We start from the raw sequence: 17,869 nt of genomic DNA, 5'->3' as shown, positions 1-17,869 counted from the left end.
AAAATTGCTTGGGACACAGGAATCCCGGCAGGGCAGGGTGGGAAAGAAGAATGAAAAAGATTAACAGGAAGATTTGGGCCTTACAGCAATGAGGCCAGTGTTGAAGACGTCTGATTTGGCAGGCACATGCAGGGTGGAGTTGAGTGGGGCTTAGCAACCATTCTCACCTCGGGGCATACATAGAAAATGATGCTGTTGCACAGTGGGGAAAAGTGGGTTTCTGCCTGGGGAACATCTGGATTAAAAGAGCAAAGGACTAAAGAGATGGCATTACCATGGTCCATGTACGCCACAAAGAGTCCCTTGTGGACAGAAAGGAAGCAGTGAGCAGGAGAAACAGCTACACAAAAAACCGTCCGGATTTTGTGAGTGTTCGGTTATACATGGTGAAGAAGGAAGATGGTTTTAGGGACGGGACATCAAACATTCCAGCAGACAGCTGAACACCCATCACTGGCACTCAAGTGAAAATTCTGCCCAGGAGTTAAAGATTTTTCAATCAAACCCTAAGAGTTTAAGATGTGCAAAGAAAACCATTCCTTTGAAGGCAAAAGCATGAGGAGAGAAGAGCAGAGAGACTATGCTTTGAAAAATATTTACAGCTTATGGAAGAATGAAGGGGGGCTTGTGTCCCCCATGAAGAAGGCAGAAGGCGAGCCGGTGAGAAATTTCAGAAGATCAGGAAGCTGTCGTGAGTAGTCCATGTTGTATGGGCACTGGACACTGTATGATAATAGGACTTGGACTATTGTTACTGTTATTGTAGACAGGCTGATTGGGAAGGCAGGTCCTTTATCCTCACCTCTTTGTCCCTCTCTAAAGCTCTCCAACGAGACCAGAAGCACGGTCAAGCAGGCATGTGGTCAAGCATTTGCACCCGAGAAAGTGCTCTCCATCTCCGGGGGAAGGGGTGAGATGAAGGGGAGGGTGACCAGGAAGAGGCCAAGTTTGCAAGCAACCCCATATCCGACCTTACGCAGCTCCTACAGCCCCAGAAGCATACAGTCCTCTCTGAGATGCACCACTAATCTGCACCCTTGCAGAGTGCGAGGAACAAGACAGCTTTCCTCTGTCTTCCTTACATTTTATGGAAAAACGGAGTCCTGAGGAGGCTCATTGTGCTGTGAAAGATCACTACATCTGTTAGCAGTAAGTTTTGAATGAGGACTCAAGTTTTCTTGACTTTCAGAGTAGTGTTCCTATTTCAATTAAGGTAAACAGTGACAAGTGTTAAATATAGAGGATATGTATATATGGAATACCTTGTCCCTGAGTCTATGGGAGTCCTAGTTTTTGCATTCATTGACATTAGTTTTTAGCCTTTCTGGATTCAGGACATAAGGTGACATTTTTGTGTTTACTGTATTCGATATGCTCTGAATATGAGAAAACCTTCAATGGGTGTTTTGGGCTGTTCCACACCGAAGTGCTAGGTGGCAGCCTAACACTATCTTAAGATATTTCAAATGCCTGTCTGGTGCTCTCAATGGCATTTTAACGAAAAATTTTTAGAGATATTTTAAAAGGAATAACTTTAAGGAGAAGATTTAAATAAATAATTAAATGATGGTGATGACGCATGTATTTGTAAACCTCCTTTCACTGAACCCTATTTTAAATTACAAATTACACATGCAGTCAAATGTGGTATTAAAAATGTAAGACTTAGAAAAATAAGCAAAAGATGTAAACAGATATTTCACAAGAGAAGAAATACATAGGGCAAAGACTGTGTGCACAAGTTTTAACCTCTAATAAGAAGGAAAATTCAAATTAAAATAAGGACATTTTTACTATCTCTCAATTTGACAGCATTATTTTCAAAAGTTCTATCCTGAAGAAAAATTAATTAGAGATGTGGTCAAAGATTTATGCACAAGCATCTTCCTTGATGTTTTATTTATGATAGTCTAAAGACATTAATGCTTAGAAGATGGTGTTTCTTAAGATGAAATATTATGCATTCTTAATTGATAAGGCTTTTTATTTTAGTTAGCCTCTAACAAAATTATATTAATTATAGCCACTTAATGCAAAAGTGCAGATACATAATGTATAAAAACACACAGAGAAGAGGCGAAGGTTAACCCTTGTTGGAGGAACTGGATTTGTTGTGCACATTTTAGATATTTAGGAGAATTGACTAGATCCGAATTTCTACAACTAGGTCAATGCTTGGATTGATGATGAAGCAGAAGAATCATAACCAAATGGATGGCAAGTGGCTGTGTTCAGCCGCCGCTGTTTAACTAAACTGCAGGAGTGCAAAGGGATGAAAATCCAGGTCCCTTCTTCGAGACATTTTCTAGAATCACATGAGTGTCTGTGGGCCTAAATGTCACACACAGGGCTGCTGTCAGCACAAAGATTTCTGTGGCAACTAAAAAGGGAAGAATTCAGTAAACTAGAAAGAAACCTGCATCTCTCTCTCCAGTGATTATTAAACGATCATCTGTAAATATTGTGAAAGTTGTCGGAATCAAAATGGAGTCACTTGTGTTAAAAACCCTGACAAATAGGGTTGGGAAAGGCCAGGAAGAGAGTGTTCTCATCATGAGTGTCTGATAACAAGAACTACCACAAAAGACTGCAAAAAAGGCCATTGCAACCTTATACACACACACACACACACACACACACATGCTTCTGCGGGGACATCTGCTCAGCAACTGCCAGTCTAACCTCATACTGGCGCCACCCTTGTTATTGATCCTTGCAGCCAAGGATAATTATCTCAAAACAATAATGCAATCCTCATTTTTTCTTTAAAAACCTTTGTCTTCCTTTACCTCCCTGCAGATGCACACAATTTATTATGGCATGCATATTCCTCACTGCAATGCCCATTCCAGAGTAAATATTACTTTATTTTAGAGAGTCTCCTTCTCTGTTATTTGGTTTGACAATATTTTGCTACATTGATAAATGTATTAATCTGCTATTAATTTCTTTCTTAACATATTCTTTCCTGTGTAGGATTTTTTTTTTTTTTTGGTCAGTAACAGAAGGTTATAACTGCTTGATTTGCTATTTGATTTAAGTAATAACATGGAATAAATAAGACAAAGAAAAAATCAATAGAATTGTCTGGTCCAAGAGGTTGCTTGTTGCATTCTGCCAGAAATATATGAATCAAATATTCAATTTATTTATTCGTTTAATTTATTGATTCAATTACTCATTGCCTTCATTGTGGAAATAGCAGATAAAACATGGTCTTACACCTTGGTAATGGTAAAGTATAGGAAACATATGGAATCCTATCTTGGAATCCAGTACCCAATAAGAATTTTTTAAAGGACTTAATTTTTAGATGAACATATTATTAAATAGTGACCAGATATGGCCCCAAATTTAAAACATAATTATAGGCTAGGCATGATGGCTCACGCCTGTAATCCCAGCACTTTAGGAGGCCAAGCTGGGGGGATCATCAGATCATGAGATCAAGACCATCCTGGCCAACATGGTGAAACCCCATCTCTACTAAAAATACAAAAATTAGCCGGGCATGGTAGCACATGCCTGTAGTCCCAGCTACTTGGGAGGCTAAGGCAAGGGAATCACTTGAACCTGGGAGGTGGAGGTTGCAGTGAGCCTCTGAGATTGCGCCACTGCACTCCAGGCTGGTGACAGAGTGAGACTCCGTTTCAAAAAAAAAAAAAAAAAAAAACAAGCGAAACATAATTAACATAATTATAATCTACACATAATCAAAGTCTTGGTGCTTTCATTTCATGCCTGCAGTATAACCTGTTGAAAAGCTGATTGACAGGTAACTTCTGCAATGTCTCTCTTCTTTCAGCAATATGTATTTTCTTTTAACAACAGAAAAGCTACATCAAGATATTTGGTAATAGCATTTTTCTAGATCCTGTACTTTGGGAAGGAAACAGACCGTGAGACCTCTAAGTTCTTTCTTAAAATTTTTTCATGATTAGGAGAACATATTAACCATGAGAAAATTTTTCTGTATTCATCGAGATAGTTCCAATTTCTAGGCTTCTAGCCTGCCGATGAGGTCCTACCCTTTGTGTAAAACCACAGTGCTGCTGATCTATTATAATCATTTCCATGGAGAATCATATAATATTCACTGGGGGAGGAAACAGTGGAGATTGTCCTTCTGAGGCCCCTCATTTGGCAGATGAGCTTGACCATTTGAGTGTTTTTTTTTTCAGTATAGGTCAAAACCTACTCTAATGAGACTGATGGATGGAACAATAGATTTTATTACAATGAAACACAAAAGAAGCATAGAATGTTCATTATTTTTAAAATTTGCATACTTAAATGTTTAGCGTGCCCCTTATTTGTACAATTAATAAGGTGGACGGAAGAAGGAAGCAAATGCAAATTTGGGGGGGACCTGGAGCATTGGGAAGAATAAATGTTTGTATTTCCTTTATAATTTTATTTTGGTGCAAGTTGAGGTCACCTTAACAAAAATCTTCATGTTTTGCAAAAGGTTGCAGAATTTCTCTTTTGTTTGTTTGAATTTACTTACTTATGTAATCCATATATCAAAGGTTCCTGTAGCATGAATGGCCTGGACTATCTATTGTTGTTTAGGAATATTTCTTGCCTTTAAGTCTATTCCTTCAGAAATACAGGAGAGGAGCTGAATTTTACTTCCTGGTGTCTCAGTAACTCCAGAGGCTGTGAGAACCTGCAGGGACCACTTGTTCCAGTCCTCTCATGTTACAAATAAGAAAACCAAAGCCTGAGGATGTTAAGTGTCTGCCCAAGGTCAATGGCAGAGCTGCCACAAGGAGCTGGGTCTCTTGCCTGCCAAGTGGGGCAATTTTTCTACAACATCTCTTTTGTCTTGTGGGCATACTCTCTTCTCAGCAATTTAATAAAGATCCTCATTACCTTTCTCAAAGACAGTAACTGAGTCAAGTGTTGATGATTTGCCTCTAGCCCTGAGCTCTCTGTCAGCACCCACTGTACCTTTCTAGGGTGACTGGGACCTTGCCTCAATTCATTCGTGCTTCTTACCTTCTTTCAACAAATGGTGACAAATCATTCTCACCTCTCACTAGACACTACTTAGGAACTGCTGAACCCACTGATGACTGTTAATGACAGTTCCTGGTCATCACCCTTTCCCCAGGGAAAGCTGTGCTAGAGACTCCCAGAACTACCTAACACAGGGGGCCAGGTGGGGACAGGCTGCCTTCAACACGTGACATGTGAGTGTGAGGAAGGAGGAGCATAAGGTTCAGGATACTTGTTTCAAATCTGGGCTCTACAACATGGGCACGCTACCTATCCCTGTGTCTCAGTTTTCTTATTTATAAAGTGGGAGAATAATAGCAACATTTCCTTAATAGAATTGTGGTGAGGATTTAATGACTTAATACATATAAAATATTTTAAATACGGACTAGTACATAGTAAATGCCCCATTAATAGTGGCCAATATTATCAGTATGGGTTTTACTATATGAACAGGATCATATTCATTTTGGGTCAAGATAGTGGTCTGACAAATAAGGGGATTATTTCTGCACAGAGTTTTCTGTGTTCCAGCCATAGTGGCCTTCAGTTCAAGGAGCAAGTTACCTTTTTTTTTTTTTTTTTTTTCCTGCGTTACGGCGTTTGTATATATCATTCCCTTTGACTGTAAGGTTTTCTTTCTTTGCTTTTATCTAATTAGGTCCTATGTGTCCTTCAGATCTTAGAACCAGCCTTACTTTTTCATTGAAACGTTCCATGACCTGCTAATACTTTACTACATATTCTCATAGCACAAAAATCTTCATAATTCTTATAACTGACATAATTTTACAGGTAAGAATGATCATTTGATCAAAGCCAGTGTTTCTCACTAGACTCTACACTGCATTAGCATAGGGATTTTGTCTGTTTTTGCTGACCATTCGGTCCCCAATGCCTACACAGTATAATGCATGTTGCAGACTTTCAGTAGTTGTTTGTAGAGTTAATATATAAATGAGTGAATGAATGAAGGTGAGTCCAATAGAGTTTTCACCCCAAGATGAAACTGGGTGACAATTGGGTACAATATTGAACTCTGAGAGAAGGACAGGACGAGTAGGTTGATGGAATGAGATCAACGCCATCACAGTATTATGTACAATGTGCCATGGTGATATGGTTTGGCTGTGTCCCCACCCAGATCTCATCTTGAAATCCCATGTGTTGTGGAAGACAGGTTGCTTTTCAAACTCACGAAGCCAGAAGTCGTTTCTTCTTTTTATAAAAGAGAAAAATCTAACTTCATAATTTTATTTTATTTTATTTGGTTTTCATATTTATTTTAAAAAAATCCAGAATGGGTAAGAGAACAATCATCAAGGGTGTAGGTGCCAGACACAGGGCAGAAGATAGCTAGAAAAGTATGCCTTAGGGAAGGTAAGGGTCTAGCCTCATTCCTATATTGTTTTAATAGCTGTACCTCACATAAATAACTAAGCTTTCCATTGTTCTAGATTCCTCTGCCCCATCTACAAACATGGCACAGCCGGCTTGCCTTGCAAGGCCTCAGTTGAAGGACCCCATGTACACATAGGCCAGTACAGCAGTACTAGGCTAACTAGAAGGATCTCATCCCCATACGTGGTCTCATTTCAAGTCTATGGCTGACTACCTTCATGGTTGTGTGCGAGATGGTTTCACCCCTTGAAAATATGGCCACTTCAGCATAAAATAGTTAAATCTTTATAATGATCAATTCATCCTACTTCCTTTTACATGCAGCTGAAAAATGATAAGCTAGGGACATCGAACATTGTGAACTTTATAGTGTTAGAATCACCATCCATTAAATGATCACTAGCTAATAGTAACTAAATTTACAAATTAAGGAAATTATATATAGAATACTGCAAAAACACAGTAAAAAGACTGAAGTTTGCCCGTTTCTGCTCAGGAAGTCTCTTTACTCCTAAGCTTCATATGTGGTCCTTCTGGCTTCAAAATTTCTGCTATTATTACTGTTTTTCCTCCTTTTGATCTTCCTTTTGTTCCCCAGTGCCAGAACTTTCAGAGCCTTCTTGCTCAGATGCCATCTTTTTGTACGCCATTTTGAAGAGCTTCAGTGATGCCTGCTGAAGAGAGGATGCTGCCTGTCTAATGTTTTCTCCTGTTTCACTGTCTTTTTAGCTAGGAGCTCCCTCACTTTGGAAATCTCTTCTTTCAGCTTGTTGCACTATCAGAAGGTAATTGGTCCTTGAATTCTTCATCTTGGTTTCTGTGTCATGAATGATTCCTTCAGCCATATTAACTGCTTCAACTCGTTCCTTCTTTTGCTGGTCTTCCTTAGCATATTTCTCTGCATTTTTAACCATATTTTCAACATCATCTTTGCTTAACCCACCAGAAGACTGGATTACAATCTGCTGCTCACGTCCTGTGCTTTTATCTTTAGCTGAAACATGTATGATCCCATTGGCATCAATGTCAAATATAACTTCGATCTGAGGAACTCCACGAGGGGCTGGTGGAATTCCAATCAAAGTAAACTGTCCAAGGAGTTTGTTGTCTCCAGCCATCTCTCTCTCACCCTGACACACTTTAATTTCCACTTGTGTCTGCCCATCAGCAGCAGTTGAGAATACCTGGCTCTTCTTGGTTGGAATAGTGGTATTCCTATTAATAAGTTTGGTAAAGACACCTCGCAGAGTTTCAATACCCAGAGACAGGGGAGTGACATCAAGGAGCAGCACATCTGTGACATTGCCAGCCAACACATCTCCCTGAATGGCAGCTCCAATGGCCGCAGCCTCATCAGGATTGACAGCTTTACTTGGGGGCTCTGCCAAAAAAAGTCCTGCACAGTCTGTTGAACCTTGGGCATCCTAGTCATGCCACCCACAAGAATCACTTCTCCTATATCACTCTTGCTGACTTCTGCATCTTGCATAGCTTTTTGGCATGGAGCGATAGTCCTCCTGATTAGATCAGTGACAATCCCTTCAAATTGAGCATGGGTCAACTTCATATTCAAATGCTTGGGTCCAGAAGAATCCGTTGTAAGATAGGGCAAATTGATGTCAGTCTGCACAGATGAGGAGAGTTCACATTTAGCCTTTTCAGCAGCTTCCCGCACCCTCTGAAATGCCACGTTGTCTTTGGTCAAATCAACCCCCATCTCTCTCTTGAACTCCTTCACAATGTGCTGTAGCAAGGCCTGGTCAAAGTCTTCCCCACCTAAGAAAGTGTCCCCATTTGTGGATTTCACCTCGAATACTCCTTTCTGAAATTCCAGGGTAGAAATATCAAAAGTTCCACCACCTAAATCATATACAGCAATGACTTTGTCTTTTGATTTGTCTAGACCATAGGCAAGAGCAGCAGCTGTGGGTTCATTAATCACCTGAAGCACATTCAGTCCAGATATCTGGCCAGCATCTTTAGTGGCCTGCCTCTGCAAGTCATTGAAATAGCTGGGACTGCGATCACAGCATTTTTTGCTGTGGGCCCAAGTAATTTTCTGCAGTCTCTTTCATCTTCATCGACACAAATGCTCCGATCTGACTTGGAGAATACAGTTTCCCATGAGCCTCAACCCAGGCATCACCATTGGAGGCACAGACAATTTTAAAGGGAATATTTTTAATGTCTTTCTGTACTTCAGGATCGCCGGACAATGAGACATTTGGTAGCATAGAATGTATTGTTTGGGTTGGTGACAGCCTGTTGCTTGACTGGCATGCCAACAAGTCGCTCACCATCTTCTGTAAAGGCCACAACTGAAGGGGTAGTTCTGGCACCTTCGGCATTCTCCAGCACCTTTGCTTGTTTACCTTCCATAACTGCCACACAGGAGTTGGTAGTACCCAAATAAACACCACCAGCTGCTCCATTGATTGCTTCCGACGCATAATCCTGCCTTGAAACAATTCTAAAAGCCTCATGACTAAGGCCATTCCAGCCATCCTGGTGGCGAGCGGCCGTAGGGCCCGGGGAGGCTGCGGTGCCCCTGAGACTGGCTGCTGCAGCTCGGCTGGCACTTATTATGGCAGCTGGATGGAAGAGTACGAGGCAGCAAACTGGCGCTCAGGCGGCCGGGAGCTGCGCGGTGCAGTCATGATTTTATGATATTTAAAAAGTTGCATGCAATCAAGTGCATAATATTAAGCATACAGTTCAAGTTTTGATAAACAGTAACCTTTATGACTAGCACTATAATCAACTGGGCTACTTCTGTCCTTATCTACTGCCATTGTCTTGAATAGTTTGGCATCAGCCCTCATTGGTCCTCTCACTTCCATTTATGTTCCACTTTGACTCATTCTCCTCCAGCAGCCAAACTAATTCAATTATTACATAAGCTAGATTATTTGATAATAACCTCTACTGCTTAAATTTGCTTAGATTACTTGACAGTTGATTCTACTGCTTAGATTATTTGGTAATAATCTCTTAAAAGCCTCAACTAGCTCCCAGTGGTAATAGAATGAACTCAAATTCTTTAACATGGCCTAAAAGGCCCTGTGTGTTCTGGCCCCTACCCTGCTCCCAGCCTTGTCTTGCACCATTCTTCCCCTTGCATTTTGTACTACTGTAACATGGATCTTCCTTCAGTTCCTTGAATTTGCCAAGTTCTTTCTTACTCTAGAGTCTAGATAGAAAACACTCTTTTTCCACTCCTTTGTATCCTGCAGGTCTATGGCAGGCAAATGGTGGCCTCCCAAAGATGTTCATGTCCTAATCTCCAGGAACCAGTGAATAAATTACCTTACATGGCAAAAGGAACTTTGTAGATGTGATTAAGTCAAGGATATTGAGATGAAAAGATATGCCTGGATTATCCGGCTGGGGACAGTTTAATCATAATAGTCATTATGAGCAAAAGAGCGAGTCAGGAGAGTCAGTCAGCAAAGGAGATGTGAAAATAGAAGCTGGGTTGAGGAGCTTTTAGGCTTTGAGGACAAAGGTGGTGATGAGCTGAGGACTGCAGGCAGCCTCTAGACACTGAAAAGGGAAGGAATGGATTCTCTTCTAGCGCCTCCAAAGAAACACAGCCCTGCCAGCATCTTGACTTCAGCCCCATAAGACCCATTTCAGACTTCGAGCTTCTAGAACTGTAAGGTAATCAGTTTGTGTGGTTTTAAGCTGTGAGGTTTCTAGTTATTTCTTACAACAGCAATAGAAAACTAATGCAAGTTCTCTGCTTTAAACGCTCTTTTTTCATAGACATCTTCCCCTAGCCACTCCATTTAAAATAGAGCCTGATATGGTTATGGTTTGGCTCTGTGTCCCCACCAAAATCTCATGTAGAATTGTAATTCCCAATAGTGGGAGAGGGACCTGGTGGGAGGTGATTGGATCATGGGGACGGATTTTCCCCTTGCCATTATAGTGATATTGAGTGAGTTCTCAGGAGATCTGATTATTTAAGTGTGTGTGGCACTTTCCCCATTGCTCTCTCTCTCCCGTTACCATATGAAGTTGTGCTTGCTTCCCCTTTGCCTTCTGACATAATTGTAAGTTTACTGAGATCTCCCCCACTATGCCTCCTGTACAGCCTGCAGTACTGTGAGTCAGTTAAACCTCTTTTCTTCATAAATTACCCAGTCTTAGGTATGCCTTTTTAGCAGCATGAGAATGGACTAATACAGAACCCTTTACCCCATCCCTTAACAGGCTCTCAACCCCATTCCCACTGAGCAGTCTCTACACCACTCCTGGGCTTGTTTCCTGTAACACTCACCATTTGTATTATAATTATCTTTTACTTATTCTTTGTCATCATTTGCCAGAATGTGTGCTCTGTGAGGACAGGGATAACATCTCATTTACCACTGTATCTTCAGGAACTGGTATTGCAGCTGCAATTTTTAAATTATGGGCTTAATCAGTATTTATTAATGATTCATTTCTGTGCCGTCCAATATAGTAACTGCTGGTCACATGTGGCTTTTGATCATTTGCAACACGGCTAGTCCAAATGAGATGTACTGCAAGTGTAAAATACATTTTGAAGTCTCACTATAATAAAAGAATGTAAAATGTCTTAATGATACTTTTTTTTGTTGATTATATGTTGAAATGATGACATTTTGGACATACTGGGTTAAATAAATATATTATTGAAATTAATACCGAATTATTAAAATTAATGTTACTTATTTTTCCTTTTATTAATATGGCTATCAAGACATTTAAAATTATGTATGTGATTTACATTCTGTTTCACAGGGCTTAGATTGTGGATATCTTGAAAGAAAACCCCACATTTTATTTCACTTTGTATGAACCAAAATTATTTGCGCATAGTAGCTTCTCAATAGTTTGCTGCATGAATGGGATGTTTGTTAACTTATTTTATTAAGAATATGTAACATTGGCCGGGTGTGGTGGCTCACGCCTGTAATACCAACACTTTGGGAGGCTGAGGCGGGCGCATCACCTGAGGTTAAGAGTTCGAGACCAGCCTGGCCAACATGGTGAAACCCTGTCTCTACTAAAAATACAAAAAAAAAAAAAAAATAGCAAGGTATGGTGGCGGGTGCCTGTAATTCCAGCTACTTGGGAGGCTGAGGCTGGAGAATTGCTTGAACCCAAGAGGCAGAGGTTGCAGTGAGCCGAGAATGCACCATTGCACTCCAGCCTGGGCGACAAGAGTGAAACTCCATCTAAAAAAAACAAAAAAACAAAAAAACCCATGTAACATTGTACCAATGCATAAAATTGGGCCAAAAGAGAAGATTTGCATTCAGCAATTTTTACCAATTAGATATTTGTGGTTACGTGTGATATTTTTTACCGGATAGACTTTCTAGTTGCTTTAAAATTAATGCTATTAATATATGTTATCAATCTGCAATTGAAAATAGATCTAGATGGCAAATGTGATGAATTAGACATTCTTATACTGTTTAGCGTGATGAGATTCTACCTTCAGGGGCACAGCTTTTTCCTTAGAACACCCACTTTCTTATGAAACATTTAGAAGTCTATCTAAGAAAATGTGCTAGGCACTGCTTCTCAGTCTTTGTCTGAAAATTACTCTGAATGACCAAGGGAAGGAAGTATGTATACTCATGAGTTGGGAAATGGGGGCATTTAGGACCTAGCCTTGGGCTCCGCCCTCTCTCAGTTTGCTTGAATTTTCTTTAACATCCATTATTTTGTCTGAAAAATTCATGACAATATTACATTCTACTCCATAATATGTCTGTATTTGTCTTAGTGTAAAGACATTCCTCTGTAGTCCAAATCCTTAAATAAAATAGATACTCCATGCTTTTGTCTGAGGCTCTTTGTACTCTCCATGTAGTGATCCACCTGGGGGCACTGGTATCGCACTCTGAGAAGAACAGAATTAAGAGTGATGTCCTGAGCCTTGACTTTCTGGGGAGTCCTTATATGGCTGTAATGATGATTGGTTAAGCAGTGAGTTGGGCAGCAGCTGGTGGGGAGGGGATGAAGTGGTTCTCCCAGTTGATGTGGGGCTGCAGAGTGAGGGGAAACAAGAACAAAAAAGCATTAGCAAAAATATGGAGGCCATCCCAAGGCCCGTGTTTATGGCCAAGATAAATTGACAGATGGGCCTTGTTTCTATCCACCTTTCATTTCCTTCTGGCTTCAGGCTACCTTTTGGGATTGTTGTATGTGTGTGTGCCCGTGTGTGTGTTTTGTGTTTTTGTGCCTTTAAAAGCAACACTTGGAATCCACTTGCCTATATAAAAGTTAGAAGAAGGGGCAGGGCACGGTGGCTCATGTCTGTAATCCCAGCACTGTGGGAGGCTGAGGCAGGTGGGATCACTTGAGGTTAGGAGTTCAAGACCAGCCTGGCCAACGTGGTAAAACCACATCTCTATTAACAATACAAAAATTAGCTGGGCGTGGTGGCGTACGCCTGTAATCCCAGCTACTCAGGAGGCTGAGGCAGGAGAATCGCTTGAGTCCAGGAGGCAATGGTTGCAGTGAGCCGAGATCGCACCACTGCACTCCAGCCTGGGTGACAGAGCAAGACTCTGTCTCAAAAAAAAAAGTTAGAAGAAGGGAAAGACAGAATGTCATTTTTCTAGACCATTCTCTTCCTTGGAGATGGCCTCTTACTTAAACCTAGTGATAGCCTGACCCATCCTCCTTGTTTTGGTAACTGGCAATTTACATGCACTGTGTTATTTAATCCCCATTTCAGCCCTATAAGGTAGAAACTGGTTATTACCATTTGACAGGTGAACAAACTGAGTCTGCCCATAGTCTACCCGGCCTGTAAGTACCCAAGTCAGGATTATGAAATTGTGGTTTTTTGCTTCCCCATCACAGTTTGCTGCCTATCCAGCAGGTTTAGAGGCCATTTCAACTTGATTCTACAATTTCTTTTTAGTGCCTCCTACATCCTAGGGATCATGCTGGACTTAAAAGAATATACAAAGATAAATACTTTTCCCGTATATGACACTCAAAGCAGGATGTGAGAAAGATAGGAATTATTCAATTACTTTCTTGGGGCCATTCATCCTGAATAGCCTAGAGTTAAACATTTCTTATTCAACATAGGTAGGTGAATGAGACAACAGTGTCTCCACTAGAAACAAAACAAAAGTAATACAAAAAATTGGCACTTCAACAGAAAATATGAACCACCACTGCTGCAGGTCCTTTGTCTCAATCATTCAATAGAATGGAAAAAAAATCACTTCATAAATCAGTCGAACCTGGTCTCATTCTGCCATTCACAGAACATGGAATTAGTTGCTTTGACTGATAAATGGATGTCTTTGCCAGAGTACTGTCACTGAGACTTATATAACTTACATTGCAATTATTACTTATGTCTTAGAAATAACTTATTTATTTTAGCTTATATCATCTTTTCATTCTTGAAACATGTCCTTTATGTATTTGCTTTTGAAAACTGGAGTAGATGCCAGTATAGAAAGAAGCTTTTCTATTACCATATCTGAACTATAGTTTTGAAAGTGGGTGATATGAAACAGTGTGTTGATTTTTGGTATTATATCATCATAAGCCAGAGCAAAAGGAAAATAACAACTGCATTTTAATAAAATTAAGGGTATTTATGATTTGATTCCAGTAAGTGCTAAAACCAGAGTGTATGGAGTAGTCAAGCCTTAAATTTGTTAGTGCACAAAAGGTTGATTTATTACATTTTAGTTGTTAGAGTCCAAAGGAGATAGGCACAACTTATCTACATATAAAAATATACATAGAGATACATACGTGTGTGTACCCAATATATACACGCAGACACATAATACACATAAAAGCTTATTAAAAACAACCAAATTCTATTTTAATCCTCTTAAAAAGGTAAAAAGCTGCATCTTCAATTTTGCTGTGCATTTCCTATAATCTCAATTAATGCCTCTGGGGAAGAGAGCTGAATTTTGGCAACTGTATGTAACTTGGTAATTGGACACAACTCCAAGTCATTTGCTAGGACTCCAAGTTTTTCAATGAAAGTTGAAAATTAATCTGTAAACCATTCATTTATATATACACACACACACACACACACACACACACACACACACACACACATATATATACATATTTTGGAGACAGAGTTTCGCTTTTGTTGCCCAGGCTGGAGTGCAATGGCGCAATCTCGGCTCACCGCAACCTCCGCCTCCCGGGTTCAAGCAATTCTCCTCCCTCAGCCTCCCGAGTAGCTGGGATTACAGGCATGCACCACCAAGCACGGCTAATTTTTGTGTTTTTAGTAGAGACAGGGTTTCTCCATGTTGGTCAGGCTAGTCTGGAACTCCCGACCTCAGGTGATCTGCCCACCCCGGCCTCTCAAAGTGCTGGGATTACAGGCGTGAGCCACGGCACCCGGCCTCATTTTCATATTTTTAATATGTGCATCGTGAATCTTTTTCTTCTTCTTAGCTTATGACTGTCTTTCAGAATGGAATTAGGATGGTAAATTTTAATTGGTAATCATTCCACTTTTGATATGTAACCTGGGATTACCCCGTGTCTTTCTGATTCTCAAAATCAACAATAAATTGCCTAAATTATTACCACATATAAATACCTATTTAGTTTGCAACCAAGCAGGCATATTTGCAACAACTTGAAACTAGAAGCATTTTTTATGCTTTTGCATGTAATATGCTCCCCCACACATCTCTGCAGAAACAACTCTCCATGTTTCTCTCCTAAATAACAAATAAATACAATTCTTTAGTAAAATGTAGGCTATTTCCCCTCAGTCCCCATTTTATATTATGTTATCATTTAGAAAGTCATATTTACAGTTATTTTAGAAACATTTTCTAATAAGGAAGATCCGTTTGGAAGAGGAAAATTGCCCGGTTTACTGTAAAGGTAGACTATCGCCCTTCCACCTAATTTCCCAACCCCATGCTCCACCGGCCAAGACATGCTTGCTTAACTCAGTTGTCCTTTTTTTTCTACTTACCTTCTAAAAAAGGTTTCTACTTGATAAGTGTGATGGATGTTAGATAACACCTGAAAGACCAGAGGGGGAAGTTGCTGTTGCTTTTTCTTTGTAACTCAAACTTACCTTTGTCACATACATTTTTCAGGTTTCTGCAAGTAGCCACTACCTTACCCCTTTTGGCCTCCTCTTTTTCTCTAAGTTTTATTCTCCTTCTTATTTCTGCAAAATGGACTATTATGGAAACAATACTATTGAAAAAGAGAAGGCCAGACACTAACCGAGATCCACATTTTGACTTTTTAAAATTATACACTCTAAATTATGTTTGGATTTTTTCATTGATTTCAATGTTTACAATTCAGCTAATTTAATAAATTACCTTTTTTCTCCTTTTCTAAACTCTCTTATCCTCCCTTTTCCTCTCATTTCCTTGATCCTGTGTCTTGTTGTAATTGTCTTACCTGGCCTCATAGGCCTCATAAAAGCCTGGAAGTAGGCTGGTAAAAAGGAAACGCCTATGGGGTGGAAAATGTACAGGTAAAGCCGAGTGGGCAAAGACAATTTTTTTAAATATATGGAGTGGAAGGAGCATGGGTCAAGGTTGACAACATCATATATTAATTTTTATCTTCATTCCACTGAAATTGAGACATATAATTTCTCTTTCCCATGTAGACTTTTCTTTCCTCACTGTCAAATTTTCTGTCTTATTTCCAATTCTGGAATTGAAAACTATAGCTTCAAATCTCCTAAAAGGAATTAACCTGTAGCATTTGAACAGAGACACCGAATACTTACATATACCAACGTAGTATATGTAAATATTACTAATTGGTATATATTTATGCTAATTATTTGCATTATTACTGGTCATTTGATGAGGCAAATGTTCAACAGAAAGTAGATCTACCTATCCTGTGGACATAGTCTTGGAAGGTAAGCTTTTTAGAAAGAGGGATATTCTTTGCATTCTGTACAGCATCTTGGAGTGCATGACGGTTGTTCTATGAATATTATATAATGAGAAATATGATGAAGCCACATTTTTTGGTAAGTCTATTCAGGCCTAAATGAAATAGTTTTTTAAAAAATCTAAACACAGGGTTAAACATCTTCCAACGTTGAGGCTGATAGCTGATGTCTCTTTAAAAGATGTAAACATTTTGGAGACTATGCTTGAAAAAATACAGCCACACACAGAGAAATAGAAATAAGACTGAAATATATTTCTTAAATATTTGGAAATCTTACAAATTTTATAAAATCTGAGACCTTGTCAATTGAAAAGTGTACCTTATTTTGTATCTCTCACACATACACGTGTGCACACACCCACGATGCTTGTTAGGATTTTTAGTTTATACATTGTGGAGAATTATTTTAAGACTTAATTATGAAAATATTTTTAGAATTGATACTTCATTCTGTGTACACATCAAAAGGAAAAGGAAAATAGAGTAAAAATGGCTAAGGCATTCCTAAAATTTGTTCACATGCAGACTCCAATTCTCTGGAAATCCTGTTGGCTCAGTTGCTGGGGTTCATGATTTTCCTCACACTGCCATCCTCTGTGCCATTCAGAGTGTTAATGATGCAGAACTTCTTAAAAGAATGCTCCAGTATTGTCTCTGGGATTTTCTTTGAAGCAGTTGATCCTTAGTTGGAAGATTTGATGCCTGTGCTTACTTGACTATCTGAGGTACCAATAGAATATTTTCACATAATAGCCAGGACTCATATTTTTTCCTTAAGTGGGCCTGAAATGGTTTGTTGACAGAAATATTGATGGGTTGTGATTGTCCAGTTGGGTCACTAGGAATGACAACTGAACTCAAAGATGTGCAGGTGATGATAACTACTTTGCAATTTTACCTGACTGATAGCAATTGTGAGATGCATTCTGATTTTATAATGCAAAAACACAAAAGCAGGCTCATCTCAGAATTAATAAAAAATGATGGACATTTTATTAGATACCAGACATCATGTTAGATTGATTATTCTACAATGTAATTTGAATTAATCACTCATTTTACCATTATGTATCGTTAAACATAGTGTATTAGTTCATTCTCAGGCTGCTATGAAGAAATACCCAAGGCTGGGTAATTTATAAAGAAAGTGGTTTAATTGACTCACAGTTCCACATGGCTAGGGAGGCCTCAGGAAACTTACAATTATGGCAGAAGGCACCTCTGCACAGGGCAGCAGAAGAGAGAATGAGTGCCGATTGAAGGGGGAAGCCCCTTATAAAACCATCATATCTCATGAGTACTCATTCACCTCCACGAGAACAGCACAGGGAGAACTGCCCCCATGATTCAACTATCTCCACCTGGTCCCGCCCTTGACATGTGGGGATTATGACACTTCAAGGTGAGATTTGGGTGGGGACACAGTGCCAAGCCATATCACACTGCTTCATTCTGAAGTTCATTGACTATATTTTCACTCATCTTCCTTTTTTGTTGATTCCTGATCTTAGGGAAATTATGAAGTATTGAAACATTT

General features: G+C 39.5%; 1 long non-coding RNA gene and 1 pseudogene across 1 annotated transcript in view; one reads left to right on the top strand and one right to left on the bottom strand.

Moving 5' to 3' along the window:
* LOC129143346 (uncharacterized) overlaps positions 1-17,869 on the top strand; it is a 133,681-nt gene that overhangs the window by 39,187 nt on the left and 76,625 nt on the right. The window lies entirely within an intron of this gene.
* On the bottom strand, positions 6,772-8,975 carry LOC459970 (stress-70 protein, mitochondrial-like; annotated as a pseudogene).

This window comes from Pan troglodytes, chromosome 13 (genome assembly GCF_028858775.2).
Source record: "Pan troglodytes isolate AG18354 chromosome 13, NHGRI_mPanTro3-v2.0_pri, whole genome shotgun sequence".
NCBI classification, from domain to species: domain Eukaryota; kingdom Metazoa; phylum Chordata; class Mammalia; order Primates; family Hominidae; genus Pan; species Pan troglodytes.
Note: the sequence above shows the minus strand (reverse complement) of the source record. Positions and strands in the feature narration are given on the sequence as shown.